The sequence below is a fragment of the Amphiura filiformis genome, chromosome 10 (genome assembly GCF_039555335.1).
Source record: "Amphiura filiformis chromosome 10, Afil_fr2py, whole genome shotgun sequence".
NCBI classification, from domain to species: Eukaryota; Metazoa; Echinodermata; class Ophiuroidea; order Amphilepidida; family Amphiuridae; genus Amphiura; species Amphiura filiformis.
In genome coordinates, this window is record NC_092637.1 from 36,311,915 (window position 1) to 36,329,513 (window position 17,599).

The 17,599-nt window shown below is 38.1% G+C and overlaps 1 long non-coding RNA gene across 1 annotated transcript in view; it reads left to right on the plus strand.

Annotated features, from left to right (window-relative positions):
• The window catches only part of LOC140162195 (uncharacterized), a 367,488-nt gene that overhangs the window by 374 nt on the left and 349,515 nt on the right, over positions 1-17,599 (plus strand). The gene's annotated exons all lie outside the window — the stretch shown is intronic.

Sequence of the window (17,599 nt, forward strand, 5' to 3'; positions counted from 1 at the left end):
AGCAGTTCTTGTTTGGAGCTGAGGGGTTGTTTAACATCAAGACTCTGGCTTTTCTTCTCAAGTGGCACATTTGCCTGACTTCTTCAGGCAATCCCTTCACTTGGCGAGCCCTCCTAATACCAACTGATTCTTCAGTAATTTTGTTTGTCGTGTCTCTGAACTTAGCCCACAGGTCTTCTACATCAGTATCCTCCAGTTGAAGCAGGGGTTCATAAGTACCACCAAACTCTTCTGCAATCAGGGGGTTGGTAAGTCTACTGACGTCATAGCTTTTTGGAGTTGTTTTCCGGCGTTTGCTTCTGACTGATGCTGACACCACTTAGTGATCACTAGATTGTGATCTGAGCCCACATCAGCTGAGCAGTATGATCGGCAATTCTGGATGGTACTTCGGTTCTCCTGTTGAGTTATGACGAAGTCAATCATATTTTTGTATTTCCCAGGCTTTATGCTGGAAGTGTCAACTTGTGGAGCATGCAGAATTCCAACAGTTTCTCCCCTCTGCTGTTGATCTTACCAATACCATACTTGCCCATTGCGGGGGTCCAGGCTTTACAGTCAGAGCCCATTTTGGCGTTGAAATCCCCCATCAGGAAAAGTTTTTCCTTATTATTGACTTTCTGAAGGTGATAGATGGTAGCCCATCATATAATTCACCACTCTCTGCATCACTGTGCGTAGTGGTGGGGTCATAAACATTAATGATGTTGAGTATTCCTTCTTTCCTTCCTGACAAGGCATTCAAGAAGTGGCTATGATATTAGAAGCCCAACATCTTCTATTCCAATGTCATCTTTCCTACCTGCTAGAAGGATGGTGTATTCATCTTTGTTGATGAATGTCTCGGATTCTGTCAGGTGTGTTTCGCAAGGATGTCAAGACCAAATCTTCTAACCTCATCAAGGAGGATTTCCCAATGACCTTCCGTCCTAATAGTCCAGTCAATCTAAACAAATTAGTGGTGTCACTCACCACTAATTGCAACAGAATTTTTTTCACTTTTATACATTTTAGAGATGTCCCCTGAACATCATACCAAAAATATACTAAATTATACTTGGTGGAAAGGTAGTTTTTGGCGGGAAAAGGTCATACAGGGGTCAAATTTCAAAATTGCTTTAATCTTTTTAAAAACTATACCAAAGCATTCCTCTAGTCTTAAGGATTCAGAAAAAGTATAGTTTGTCATATCTGTGATGTACCATTCTCAAGTTATAAGCGAAAAGGTCAAAGGTCAAATTTTGGGCTCCACGTGGGTCAATTTCGAAAAAATGCTCCGATCTCCTTAAAAATGGTCTCAATGTGTTCGTCCTTTAAAAACACTCCAAAATAAGAATAGTTTGCCATATCTTGGATGCATCGTTACCTAGGTAGCAGAGTAAAAGAGGTAATTGACCATTGAACTCTATTGACCCCGACCTAGTTTTCGATGTTACGCATATAATTAAACAACCTAAACAGTGCAAATATTCTTTAAATGAGTTATGTTTGCAAGCCGAACAATTTGAGACCATTTTGGTTTAAATCAGACAATTTTTAGTTTTTTGACCTCTGTTGAACCCAACATTTGACCTTTGACCTTTTTGAAATTTGACCCCTGTATGAACTTTTCCCGCCAAAAACGACCTTTCCACCAAGTATATTTTCGTATACTTTTTGTATGCTGTTAAGGGGACATCTCTGACATTCATAGGAGTGAAAAAAATTCTGTTGCAATTAGTGATGAGTCAAAACCCACTTTGACTGGACTATAAGCGTCCTGACATTCCAGGTTCCTATATTAATACCACTGGAGCTCCTTTTCTTTGTAGGTTCCTCTACAGCAGTCTTTGTTAGAGTTGGCTGTTTTGTCACTATTTAATCTTTTTAAAAACTATACCAAAGCATTCCTCTAGTCTTAAGGATTCAGAAAAAGTATAGTTTGTCATATCTGTGATGTACCATTCTCAAGTTATAAGCGAAAAGGTCAAAGGTCAAATTTTGGGCTCCACGTGGGTCAATTTCGAAAAAATGCTCCGATCTCCTTAAAAATGGTCTCAATGTGTTCGTCCTTTAAAAACACTCCAAAATAAGAATAGTTTGCCATATCTTGGATGCATCGTTACCTAGGTAGCAGAGTAAAAGAGGTAATTGACCATTGAACTCTATTGACCCCGACCTAGTTTTCGATGTTACGCATATAATTAAACAACCTAAACAGTGCAAATATTCTTTAAATGAGTTATGTTTGCAAGCCGAACAATTTGAGACCATTTTGGTTTAAATCAGACAATTTTTAGTTTTTTGACCTCTGTTGAACCCAACATTTGACCTTTGACCTTTTTGAAATTTGACCCCTGTATGAACTTTTCCCGCCAAAAACGACCTTTCCACCAAGTATATTTTCGTATACTTTTTGTATGCTGTTAAGGGGACATCTCTGACATTCATAGGAGTGAAAAAAATTCTGTTGCAATTAGTGATGAGTCAAAACCCACTTTGACTGGACTATAAGCGTCCTGACATTCCAGGTTCCTATATTAATACCACTGGAGCTCCTTTTCTTTGTAGGTTCCTCTACAGCAGTCTTTGTTAGAGTTGGCTGTTTTGTCACTATTGGCTTATTTGTCACAGTGCGACTCATTGTATTTGAGGCCTGCTCAGCTGTGGCTTTTGTCACATTTTGTCGACTTCCGGCTACGTACGCTGATCCTGGTTGTCTTTATTGTTTCTTCCTCTGGCTGTACCTGTGGAGATGGCAACCAATCATTCGGCGGATTCTTAGCACCCCTGCCACTCTGTTGCCGACGAGCAGCTACCGGGACTCAGGGCCTTAACGGGGGGGGCTTTCATGGTAGGATTTTACTCGTTAGAGTGTTGACCTGCTTTACATACTGGGCACACGGCCAATGACTTCCCAGTCGGGTGAGTTGTTACATTACTTACATTACTTACAAGACCACCAATTTCAAAAATAGGTTTATTGGACCTCTGTCGGCATTGGGCATTTTGCGATATGGCGGGTCAAAGTTCATACAGAGGTCAAAATTCAAATTGCTCAAATGCTGTTGAAAAGTTCTCCAATTTATTCCAGTTGTCATGGCGATCCTGAAAAGTATACTTTTACCTAGACCTATCTGTGACATACCCTTTTGGAGTTCAAAGCAAAAAGGTAAAAGGACACGATTTTTTTAGTTTTTATTATATTATATGCCGTTCTTTGACCGGTTTTATTTTTAATCAAACTATAACATCCGTCGAAAGCATTCCACTGTATAGTCATATGACGAATATCGAATTACATAATACATAATAAATTATTTTAAAATTACCATACGCCTACATTTGCAATTTAAAATACGCAAGTCTAAATCATCCTGGTTTTAACATGTTTAAGAGTGAACTGAATCGAATTATTATCTGATTTTACAGTTATTATCAAATGCATGTTTACCTGGAATTTCTCCGAAATTGAAGTACTGTACCTTTTTGATTTTTTCTTACCTTAATAATATATCTTTGCATATTGCAAATGGCTCTTATCTTATGCTCTAATGTAGCGTGTGCGACTCATGAACTGCGTATTTAAAACGTATTTTGAGTAAGAACAATTCGTAAGTGACGATAACAAGATTTACATATAGTTCTAGTTAGACCACGTTCTAGAAGACAGTGGCGTAGATTTATTTTTGACGTGGAAGGGGGGGGGGGTGGAGTTGGAATGGAAAAAATCTTGAAGCATAGTGAATCCAGCAACTGTTGGCGACAGAATAAGTTGGGGCTAAAATGGCCAAATATAAGGTTAATTTTGTCAGAAACCCACGTACAGGTCCCACCACCTCGGGATCTACGCCTATGCTAGAAGATAACCAAAGCTTTCGATGTGTTAAGAAGTTTTCACATCTGACGAGCCTTTTTATTGAATCCAAACGAGAAGAATACGTGGACACCTTGAAGTGATGAAATCACGATAGCATCATAATCCAACACAAACCCAGAACAGAGGAAACCTAGGAAATATCAATAATGAAAAATAAAAATTATGATAAAGTGTATAGTTTGTAGGACAAGAGGTTTCTAGGTAAAAGGGTATTTTATACACATTGGCACCATCCCGTCGGCCCTGACCAATATGTTAGTTCATTGGTCTTCCTTGGCCAATGTTAGTTCCACCGCAAATACCAATTGCTAACATTTACGATGGTTCGATTCTAGACAGAAGTGGTTTCATTCTTGAGTCATTAGCAAGACACAAGGAAGAACTGCAACAACCCCACCTATCTCCCTTTGCATAGCAAAGTATCTTACCTTGGCAAATAGAATACATTCTTTCCATCCATTTTTATTGTGAGATTGTTGCTGCAGTGTGTTTGATCGATGTCTTGCCTTTCGCAGCTTAATAAGCGTCAAAGTGACAAGGATGATGTTGATAATAAGACACATTGTTACAGGTATCCCAAATGCAAGCAGAGTCGCAGGTCCAGAGCGAAGCCAACATGAGGTGGCGTCATATACAGGGTTCAAACTTGAATGAAGACACTCGCATAAATGCAGGGACAAAGTTATGAGGACAATAGGCAAAGGTAACCAAAAACCCGCAAGTTGTAGTAAGAAGTTAATCTTAAAACGGTCATTAAATTTCTGCAACACTTTCCATGCAAATCTGTAGAAGAGAATGCCCGCCAAAATAGATGTCCACGTGAACATAGCCAGCCAATAGTAATGAGATATAATGGAAAATATGATACATGGTGTTTCTGCAAGTGGCGCCATGTTAGACAAAATTGTAAACAACTGAGCGGAAAAGAGCGAAATTGAAAGTGAGATGATTCCGTTACCATAGGTATTTCGAAGCTTTTTAAATTTAATGTACGTAGTTAGTGTTCCAAGCAATCCAATGAGGGAGAAAGAGGATGTTACAATACTGACAATATCACTGGGGTTGAGAAAACCAGAATCCAAGCTTTCTTCTTTATTTTTTCCGAATAACGAACTAATGCAAACCTGCGCCTTACCGTCAAATAATAGTAAGAAATCATTGTTCTTACTTTCCAGACCTTTGTAGATCAGAATCGTGCCATTTACATTGGTAGTATACTCGCTGGCGTTTAAAGTTACGAATGCGCAATCAAGAATCGGGTTATCTACTTCATGACCACACATTAGTACTGTACGTTGACTAGATACATCGGGGGAGTCCAAAATACGCTTTTCATAGTAAACCATATATTTCGTGGTTATATAGATATTATCGGTTACGTATAACACCATATTCTCCTGTAGGACAGAAGGAACATGCAAAAATTCAAATGGGCTTCCAGAGTACCAGGTTTCTTTACAAAGGGTATTCATTGATTTGTCCCGTGATCTTTGTTCGCATGACATGAAGGCGTCCACGTTTGTTACACCACAGAGATACTGGTTATGTATGTCCAACTGTTTATTTTCGATCATGCGAATTAGTTCAAATCCGTATTCCGGACCAAATTCAAAAGCTATCCACTCCTTTTGCTTATCATTCATCATAATTATTTGACTATAATCATGTTCAATTATTTTTCTATTCCATGGTTTGCCCAGTGTTTCTTTTAGACATCGAGTTGTTTCAGACTGCGATGATGCACTTCCAACATGTCCAAAGAAAAACGTACTTTTATGCTGACTACAATTCCAATTGTTAATAACATGTAAATGTGACTTGTTATTTATAACACAATGACCAGAATGTGAAACGGAATATCCAGGTCTACACGTAATCTTACGGCACAATTTTGTCACCGGATCAAGAATTTCTCCAGATGAGCATTTAACTTCAGTTGGGGCAGTTGCATCTGCTCTGCGGAAGTCCCACGTATTTTGATATACGGATTTTGGTGAGCTATTACAACTAAAAATAGTCATGTGAGGTATGGCATCATTACATATCGCACAGTGCGGGTTTTTGTACGCCAACTGTGTGCTGGTGTCACATCGTTTGAGTACGTACGATTTACATGCTGCAGACAATGATGAATTTGAAGATGTTGGACAATCATCAATGAAACACAGACGAATGCGTTTTCCGACTTTGAACTCTATGTCATACGATGTACTCCTAAGTAATGTTTCCCCGGTATTAAGAGCTGATTTGATGCACTCAGCAGAGTCTGCAGGATAGACATTCCAAGGATGAACTTTCCTAAGCTCACGATAATGGCAAATGGCGCAGAATATATTACGAAAGTTATAGCCAAAATCGTCAAGAACAGGCATTCCATTATTAAAAGCACTACTGCATTCTGATTTGATAAAGTTTTCTTTCCAGGAATATGGACATGAAGCTATCAGTTGGACTTGTACAGATTCCCGTATTGTATGACACACATGTGACTTTGGATCTACCCAATACGCCCATGTAATATTGTCAGTTATTGTTAAGTCACAAGCAGATTTGTAATCTATGCAACAGTCTCCAAACTGTAGGCATTCTACGTCACATCGACAGGTGGTATGTTCTTTATGATTGCATCGCCCTTCGCAACTCTCCTCGTGGGAAATAGACGTGTTCATCTTTAAGTTTTCAAGTTGTAAGACTGAAAAAATAAATAATTGTAAATCAGTATAATTTTTCAACAAAGAATCCTTTTACACATTTAACACACCACAACCCACACACAATGAGGAATGCTATTGGACACTTCAAACCTTTTCTACAATAGTGATGACTTTGTACTAATCCATAGGTGGCGCAGGTGCCGCTTACAATACCGATTCGCGGGTTCGTATAAGCATCAGTAAGTAAAATTGCAACTTTTGTCGAATTCGATGAATAATGAATATTATGGTTTCTCGTTTTCTTGCACGTAATTTTATCAGAACCGAATTTGAAGGGATGAGCGTCTTTTGAGCATAACTTGTACCATTCCGACATGTCCGGTAGATTACGGACATAAAACATGAATAGATTAGTGGTGAATTCGTCCACTAGTACCAGACTGACATTCCATGCTGTTACTGGTACGATATTCGTGTCTGAAATTATATTAAACATGAAAGTGATGATGGCAAGTAGTAGTGGTGGTGATGATGATGATGATGATGATGATGATGATGATGATGATGATGATGATGATGATGATGATGATGATGATGATGATGATGTTGATGATGATGATGATGATGATGATGATGACTAGGATTTGAACCTGAGACCTGCTAGGTATCTAGACCAATGCTCTTACCAACTGAGCTATCAAAAAAGCAAATGGTATGAAAGCGTTTTAGTGTACTATATAAGCCTACATATGATCCAGCGATCATAAATCAGAATGCATGCTGCCCTCTCTTGACATTGTATTGCTATGTTTCATATTGATGTAGGGTGATATTACATTTTTCATGGTGCATTTATGTCAGGCGGATTTATCCGCCTGATATACTGTGAAGCTCCTAAATCTTCTTTCTTTCTTTCTTTCTTCTTTAGTAGAACCAAAAATTGCTACTAGTGCCAGACGCTTGGACCAATTTTGCCCAAACTTGGCCACAAGAAGCACTGACCCAAGCTTAATATAACTTCTACACAGATTGGGGTCAAAGGTCATATAAGGGTTATTAGGGGTCATTTTGTGAAAATCTTAAAAATGCTACTTCTCCTTTAAATGACATGCTATGACCACCAAACATGGTCAGCAAGAACCGCTGGCCCAAGCTTCAAATAAGTTGTACCACAGAATGGGGTCAAAGTACATGTAAGGCTTAATAGGGTCATTTTGTGAAAATATTTGCGTGAAATGTAATGAAGCAGCTATCATTAGCGGCAGCAATTTGGCAGATACCTTGTGCAGGGAAACAGCTATTTGATAACAAGAGATAAGCATATAGTTCCGTTGCATGCTTGAGCATGTCTACTGGTGTGGTTTTAAGTTTCCAGGAAAATTAACAGTAAATATTGTGCTGCTATTTTGATAATAAGAGATTAGAGTTGTTAGGTTTGGAAATTATGCTATCCCATGATGCATTTATGAAAATACACACTAAAGGTTTGGAAATGATGCTATCCCATGATGCATTTATGAAAATACACACTAAAGGTATGTGATAAATGCTATATAGTTGCTTGTGCGGTGGGGATGGTGGTCAAATTATATTCCTTCCCATGATGCATTTATGAAAATCAATACATACACACTAAGGCTATATGGTAAATGCTATATAGCAATAATGGTGAATACCAGTACTCGGGTGGGTGGGGGGGGGGCAAATTTTGAAATATGTCCGATTGGGCTAAAACTTATATATAATAATCATAAGGGGATCATGAAACATCAGCTATGGTCATCCAAGGTCAATTGTTACAGCTGCTCCGATGGGGCAGTAACTCTGGGAAAATGATCCCTGACACTTGGGGAGTATGAAACCGCAAAGGTCATGTGAGGTCAAAGGTCAGGTCAAATTTAAAGTTGCTCCGATCGGGCTGTAACTTGGAAAAATGATCCCTGACAATTGGGGAATATGAAACCGCAAAGGTCATGTGAGGTCAAAGGTCAGGTCAAATTTGAAGTTGCTTCGATAGGGCTGTAACTTCGGGAAAATGATCCCTGACAATTGGGGAGTATAAAACCGCAAAGGTCGTGTGAGGTCAAAGGTCAGGTCAAATTTTAAGTTGCTTCGATTGGGCTTTAACTCTGGGTAAATGATTCCTGACAATTGGGGAGTATAAAATCGCAAAGGTCAACTGAGGTCAAAGGTCAGGTCAAATTTAAAGTTGCTCCGATTGGCCTGTAACTCAGGGAAACCAATCTCTGACACTTCATGAGTATAAAACTAAAAAGGTCATGCGAGGTCAAAGGTCAGGTCAAATTTAAAGTTGCTCCGATCGGGCTGTAACTTGGGGAAAATGATCCCCGACACTTGGGGAGTATGAAACCATAAAGGTCATCTGAGTTCAAAGGTCAGGTCAAATTAAATATAACTCCGATCAGGTTGTAACAACTTGCGGAAATGATCCCTGACACTTGGGAAGTATAAAACCAAGGTCATCCAAGGTTACAGGACAGGAAAGGTCAAATGAGGTCAAATGTTAAAATAGGCCCGATTGGGCTTAAATGTGATGCAAATTACCCTTGATTTGAGAGAGCATGAGTAGTCAACTCACGTTTACCCAAGGTCAAAGGTCAAATGAGGTCAATCAGAAGTCATCGCCTGACATTCGTGGCTCGTGAGCCACAGTAGCTCTAGTTTATATCTGTCCTCATATGAGGACACGGCGCGTGAAAGGGTTAATTCCTACTACATATTACTCCTGCGTTATCATTCCTGCATTCACAGTTAGCTGTAATCTCGCCCTTAAGACACGAATCAAATGTCCCGTAACATCTGGACGATTTAAGTGTCCCGAATACCTCCTTTGGTTTACTTTCTGACCCACTATTATGAATAGTAAGCGCAGCTAAGGCCCCGTTGTATCCAAACTGACGACACAAAACGTGAGCACTATGAAGCTTCCAATTGTCGGTACAGATCCTCCCCCATGATATGCCATTGGAGACTTCCACAATAGCTGTTTTAGTTGGATTCCCGATAAGTCGAAGAGGTGTGGTATCATCTGAAAGAAGAAACATAATTCTATTTTGTAAACCTAAAGGTATATATGACCACATTGTCAAAACAATATTTTATGGGAAGTACAAGATCTAACCCAATGCTACTTCAAGTATAGACTTCTCCGTAGTCCACTTGCCAATTGTGCACTACTCTGGCTATTACATTTAAGCTTAAAACTCTGATTTAATTAATGAGTGCACAATTGATAGATTTTCACAACTGATCTTTTCAGTCACCGTACGCCCTCTGTTTGTTAGCTTCCCAAGTGTACTACTGACTTTGCCTTGAGAGTTAGGCCAATTTCTGGCCTAACTAAAATTAGTGATGATGTAATGCATCTTTAAAAATGAATCTGGCTTGTGATTGGTCGCCCAGATCTCGTTATTGTTTAAATCCTCCCGACGCGTACTGGTACCATTATAACTATACATGGTACACAACTATCAAGGGAATGCGGCGCTTTTGTGCTGGTGGATGAACGTATGCATCTAGCGCGTATTGTACCACCATGCTTAGTCTTGTGGTTAGATTTTAGTGATAAACAAGTATGATTGACAGTGTGTGAGTCCCGGGGTAAAGTTCTGCTTAAAAGTGAAAGTCCATAGTCGGTTTTTCGGATAATAAACTGGCAGATTCTAAAATTAGAATTGTTCAGTATTGAAGTGTAATTATAATTATGCCATTATGGTATGTTGCATTCAATAATATAAGCCTACGTAGGGCCTATACGTTACTTTTACTGTCACAAATATAATTATATAGCCTAAACTTTTTCATAACCATTTTATACTAGTATTTTGATGTAGGGCCTACTAAATATCAGTATAATTTCGAGTTCAACTGAATGCGTTCATCATGATTAATAACATTTTTATTTATCAAAAATCGACTATGGCATAGTCTACTTCAAGTACAGAGATCATATGTGACGTGTCATGTCAAAAGGAGACACTTTTGGGCAGGATCATAAACGGAGAAATAGCCAAAAATCTGCCCGGGTGATTTTTTCACAATTTGGGTTTGTTGCGAATTTGTGATGTTATTAATGTTAACAATATTTTCTGATAGTTTCAGACCAGAATATAACTGGCATCTTGTATTTTTTGAGATATATTTCAAGGTAATTCCTATTCTCAACATTGTCAATAATATTTTTAAAGGCCGATATCTCAATTTCCAATTTTATAATACTATAACTTACGAACTCAATAACTTCGCTTAGGCATGTCTGATTTCATTGGGGAAAACAGTCTATATTTAAGATATGTAAAAATCTCAAAATTGATAAACTGCCCAAAAGTGTCTCCATTTGACATGACACGTCACATATTTCATTGAATGAAGTAATCAACCCTTTCTGGGTTCAACCCAACTATAAATAATAAACTAACCGATTAAACTAACTCTTATACTTCCATCAAGTCTTTAATTAATCCACAAATTAGTCAATAAGATGTGACTAATTTGTTTTGTACCACCGTTTTCGAAAAGTCACCTTTTTCGGTGTGTATTGGCTACATCAATTGGTGGATTTTTCTTCTGAAAGCATGTTTGCTCTTGAATATTTTTTCCGAATTAGCTTGGCCGAGAAAACTTGCCAAGGAAATGTTAAAAACTGTTTTAACGTACAACAACCAAAATATAAATTTAAAACGGCAAAGTAACCGATGTTTCGAGAGCCCAAAACATCCCGTTTAAAAGGATAAATCAACGAGTGTCAGCAAGCACCACGTGTCACCCAACTGATTTGTTTTGTATGCTTTAGATCATGCAAAATGCAATCCTAATGATTGTTTAACCTAGTTGTTTTTCAAAGTAGCTCCGACTCCGTGCTTGCTGTCGCAAGATCCTTCTTTCTTGACTATGTCAAAAGAACATCGGATGCTTAAAATTCGATCTTGACTGTACGAATTCCTTGTTTTATGGGCACCGATTTTATATAAGAACTCATCATCAGGTTTGATACTGGTATATCCCAAAAATGAAGGAAACCCGAAGCCTATACAAATACGATGCAAGTAGTCAATGGCGTCAATTATAGACTGACCAGGTTCCAGACCTATACTTCTCCATTGATCGTGGTCATCAAATCTGTATTCTAGGCGTCCATCGTACGGAGTGGTGCCATTCACAAGACGCCATCTGCCAATGGTTTGATTTCCTGTGATATAACGTAAAAAGCCGAATAATGACGATTATACAGGGGGAGAGAATAACGCGTGTTATTGTGAAGTTAATGTTTTTATATGTTTTTGTATTGTACAGGGGCTGCAACAGTTTTAGACTATAGCTTCTCGTTACACCTCCTCCATTCTACTACTATTTTTTCCGTTTAATATATTTGGTGTTTTTTAATGTGTTTTGATGGGGGGGGGGGATATTTAATGCCCTGAGTGCTATAGCCATAGACTTATAACTAATAGTCTAGGTTTTAGATATTTTTCAAATTATCAAGATCTATCTCCAGAACACTGAACCAATGCTAGGCTTGTTTGTACTCATTTTAATGCATTTTTCATGCTGATTCCAAATATGATCATGAAAATTTACCTTTCTGTACTTTTCGAATTTTTTAAAGAAATTATGAAACACATCATTTACCGACACCCGCGTGTAGAGAGATAAACTTACCTGGATCGCAGGCGATGTGAACAACGCGATTGTCAACACAAGGAACATTTTTCCAGGAAACAGTGTCAGTGGCACTGGGTAAATGTAATTCATTCCAAATAGCTGCGCTTGGACTGTTTCCTTCCCAAATATATATTATCGGATTATTCGATGCATAACCAAGGGAAGTGCAAATGTAACGCACTTCATCTTCTGTGCTGAAATCTAAACAGACAGATCCCCACGGCTCAGTATTTCTTCGTATTTCAAGTCTTCCTTTATAAGAGGGTTCAGAATATTCATTTAATATTCTCCACTGAAAGATATCATCCTCTGCGAAAAAAAAAAGAATGAAATAAATCAAAACGATAGGAAAGGTGAAAGTTAAGATAACTATTATTGATTATGACGGACTAAAGACGTCAAAAACAACGACGACGACGACGACGATGATGATGATGTCGACGACGATGATGACAACGATGATGATTATAATCATTATCATAAACTGGTTAAAACCCCCCAAAACAAGTCAATAATTACCGGTGAGGCAAGAAAGATACAAATTATTCGATGAACCACACGACGGCTGTGACCAATTACTAACACCGAATTCAAAGAGTGGTGTAAAAGACCATCCATGGACAAAGTGTGTCAGTTCTAAGTGGACTTCAGATAGAGAATCATTTTGAGATCTTGTTGCGTCCAAACGATTACTGTATGAGAGAACGCCTTTGTACCCGCAAATAACGCACAGATGATGCATCGTTAAAAGTATGTCTGTATCATAAGCATGATAAGTGACTATTCCTGACTCGATGTCACATAAGGTAGAGCAGCAAACTGTTCCCCAATCACCATGCTGTCGACGCACCTCCAGTCTGCTAAGATTTTGCTGGTTTGTCGATTCCGCTAATCGTACTTCAAGATGTGATTCTACATCTACAGTCAGTCAATGAATAAGGTGGCAGTTTATGAATCATCCAGTCAAAGTGAGGGTATATTTCAAAAAATTAAGGTGACCATAATGTGCACCGAATGTGCACAAGGATGATTTCTTTAATTTGTGATATCAGTGACGGCCAAAATAAGCAGTGCATCATGAGAAAATGTCGACATCGAAAGCAAGCCCCCGTAATACTCAAGGGCGTAAATCGGATGGGTGACGGGGGTACACATCACGTCCTCACCCCCACTTTTCAAAGTGGGGGACACAATATCAACACCCCCACACACATTTTGGTCCACTTTAAAGTCACAAGCACATGTTGTTTTGGAGAATTGTGAGAACGTACAAAAATCATTGCTAGAGTTGTCGTAAAATTACTAGATTTCATATTTTTTCCTAAAACTGACTGAATTTATGTTGATTTGTGGACATGCTGGATTTTGAATTTACGGTACAAATTTGCTAGAATAAGATGATATGAAAGTTTCCGCATTATTTTGTGGCATTAAAAAAAGAGGTCATTGGGTATATTCAACTTCAAAAAAGGGGGCACATACCGTCACTTCTAAAGTTGAGTGCCTCCCCTCCCGTATTAGTAGCTTACCTTCTGGATTACTTTGTGCTGCACTCAGTTGCAAACCGTGCCAACAAACAATTAACAACGTCAATATCTGCAACACACAGGTTATTGTTGTCATCTTGAACTGGCTTTTTTCTGGTTTCGCGATTATCAATTAATTAAAGAAGATCAATAACATTCAGGTTTTACATTATACTACTTTTGTGATCGTGATGTATCGATAGTTATCATCCACAACAAGCTCGTCTTGTTATGCAATAAAAACTCCCAACTTATCCTAAGTTGAATCTTGGATAAAAGTGAATTTTGTAAAACAAAGAAAAATAATTGACAGCCCAAGTTATATTATATAAGTTATATTGAATTAAAAGCTTTTCATTCATTGGCGATTATTTCTGTATCAACAACAGAGAAAAGTAAAAATTGTAGATGGATATGCTAGGGCTGCTGATGAGTGTAGCGTGTAGAACACACCAAAACCTTTTAACGTGTTTAACGCCGAAAGCAAAATTCCGAGGAACTTTTTGTTCAAAATTGCCGAGCAAAATAATGAAATTCCTATGGATGTCCATCATATGGACATGCTATGGATGTTGATGAGTGTAGCGTGCAAAACACACCAAAACCTTTTAACGTGTTTAACGCCGAAAGCAAAATTCAAACTAAAAACAATCTTTTCTGGCCTGATGTTGCCGGGAGGTATTTTGTCGGTTCGAGGAACTTTATGTTCAAAATTGCCAGGCAAAATAATGAAAATCCTCGGATGTCTATCATGTAGCAATTAATTACGCGTCAGTTGCAGCATAATGCGGTATCAGTCCACGGTATCAGTCCACCTCTAGCAGTCTATACAATAAAATACCTACATCAATTTACAAATAGATCATATATTATAACCACATTGTCAAAAACAAATATTGTCACTCGTAGTAGCAGTCTACATAATTATGAATGGCCAAGTGGATAAAAAAAACGCGTAAGATAAACATGGGTGTAAGGTTACACGTGTAAGATTGCATCTTACACGTGTAAGGTTGCATCATATACGTGTAAGATTTGGATTTTAGTGATGGACGATACGTGATATTATTGGCGACGTACCCGGGATAAGGAGAGCGTGTCACCAAAATCGCAAACGAGGCATTTCCTTAATTTGTATGAGTGCTACAATGTCCTGTATTTTATGACGAATCTCTGTCAAGAATTGGTCCGTCATGGTCACATCCCGAATTATCTCACTTTTTGGCTACTTTTTTCAGTTATCTGGAGTCAATTAATACTCATATCAATTAAATTTCAAGAAGTGATGGTAAAATAATCACGTTTGCGAAAACTACCGCGGTGCAGATCGATATCGAGGCTGAGATTATTCACTACTATACAGAACGGTAAACTGCATATCCGTCTTTACACGCTTTTCAATGGGAAATGAACTTTGCTGTTTGGATGATGTCACGAGAGGTTAGCATTTATTCCGTATTGAAAAGCGTGTAATGTCGGATATGCAGTCGACCGGCCTCTATACTATACCAGTTTAATCGGAACACCGTCCACCCCTAATAGGCAATTCTTACGCATAAAAGAAATGCTATGGCGAGATTTCATTGGTCGAAGATGAATACGCGTAAGATGATTGGTTGTTTGGGGTTTAAATAATGGTTCTTTATATATGATTCGTCATAAGCATCCCGATAGATTCTAAGACGTATAAGATGCGATCTTACACGTTTTTTGGTCCACTTGGCCATTACAAGACTTCAAACGGCAAAGATTTGAAGAAGGAAAGCAAGATCTTACCCAACCCAAAGAGACAGGAAGATTGTTTACGTCAAGTAACAAAAATATGAAAAACACAGGACAGTGGCAAATTGCATTTCGACACGCTGTAGTAAAATTTGTATAATATCAGTCTCTGTCCAAGACTTATTCATGTTATTATTGTTATATCAATACTCTGCATGTAAAAGCAACCGATTGCAATCAGTTTGCCATATAATCCAGTCCAGATGTTGAGTCATACAGTTACAGTTTGAGTTACATTAAAAGACCTTGTTTATTAGTCCAACTTTCCAGAAAGTGACTTTCGCCAGGGGCAATAAAGATATCAATTATTGACAAAGGTGCTATTTTGGAAGTATTGCTTTGGCCCCCAGATGGTTGACTGAGTTATTATCTTCATTTCAGCTTTAAACTTGTTAGTAATATATAACGAATTGTTTAAGGAATCTGTAATGTAGTATTCAGGCCAATTCTCAATTTGCCCATAATGCATCTTGATTCTAACTTCGAAATACATCACATAATAAACTAATGTCAAATATATTGAACTAACATCTGAACTATTGTACTTCACAAAATGACAGAAATGGAAGGAAATATCTAAAATGTTCGTAATATTTGGCACAGGAATTTACATGTACAGCCCTCTTTTTAATTCATTAGTAAAAGTGGCACAATTGTGATTTTACCATTTCGTTGTTAACTAAACATATCTCGAGATTAAAACAAGCAAATTGAACAGAACAAACGCCATTTGAGAGCTATAGGACTACGCCCCAGAGGATGATTTAAGCACTTCCCACCACGCCACTGTGTTGACTTGCGGTTAGCACAGCTGTGTGAGTGAACATGACACCACTGCTCGCACATTGCATTGACGGGCATGGTTAAATTTGAATTTGGACTGATATATTTACAATATAAACGCATTAAAAATGCTAGTCGATTTCACATTTTATGTTACCTACAGAAGGTGTGAATTATCCTTTATGCATACATCACTTTTGTTCTGAAATCGACCAAGTAATAATGACACACGCACACTTCTTAAACAACATCTTTTGCACAGAATTCAATGGGATTTGAAAAGTAAAGTGGCAGTTGAAACTCTAGTGATAACACGTTTGCAGTGCATGATGGGGCTTCCTTAAATCATCCTCTGACTACGCCCTTGACGTTGATGTAAGGGACGCACCATTAGATTCTCAGGGGGTAGGAAGTTGGGGTCGGGGGAATTTTTTTCGCCGCCTAAGGCGGCAAGTTTTTTAAAATTTAATTTCATGCATTTACACACAGGTGGGGAATGTTTCTTTCTATTTTTTTGTGTTGTTGGGGAAAGTTTTTTTTGCTCATATAGTGGGTGAATTTTTTTTTACCCCCACCCTGAGAATCTAATGGTGTGTCCCTAAGCGTCATGTCACAAAGGTATTTTCTAATTGCCAAAGAGGGCGCTTTTCACTTGCACAATTTTTTTTAGACAAGCTGTACGTTTACAAGCTGGCGTTATGTCGTCAGTAGCGTAACCAGGATATTTTCAGAGGGATGAGAGAAATATTCAACCAAAAGGGCCAAAACATCTTAAATATCACGGCGGCTAGCATCCCAGCTACGCAGCCGGGTACTACCAATTTTGAGGTGAAACGAAGTATAGACAAAAATTATAACATTTTTATTCATAATAATTATTGTAACCATGCTAACGATTAATTGTCAATCTAGTATCTAGCTGCTACTGTTTTATTCTCTGGACCTTATGGTGCACGATTTTTTTTGCATACCGAAAGTTGGACAATTTTCCTCTGTATAAATGGGAGAAAAACACATCAACATTATTGATATAAACGGGGTATAGGGCTGCCATATTTTAATTATCAAAAGTCCGAACGTTAGCGGTCAGAGCGTAAAGGAGTCGCCTAAGGTTATTTCTAATCGATATTAATATTAATTTCAATTAAAATGATAGAAAACAAAATCTCCAATACTTGACATATGGATATTCAAATTATGTTTGACTTTCGCATGGCTTTGGTTTTCTATTTAATTGTATTACTTATAATTAGAGCTCACTATTAACCTTTTTTTTTATTGATTTAGCTTGGTACGGACCAGAACTTAAATTT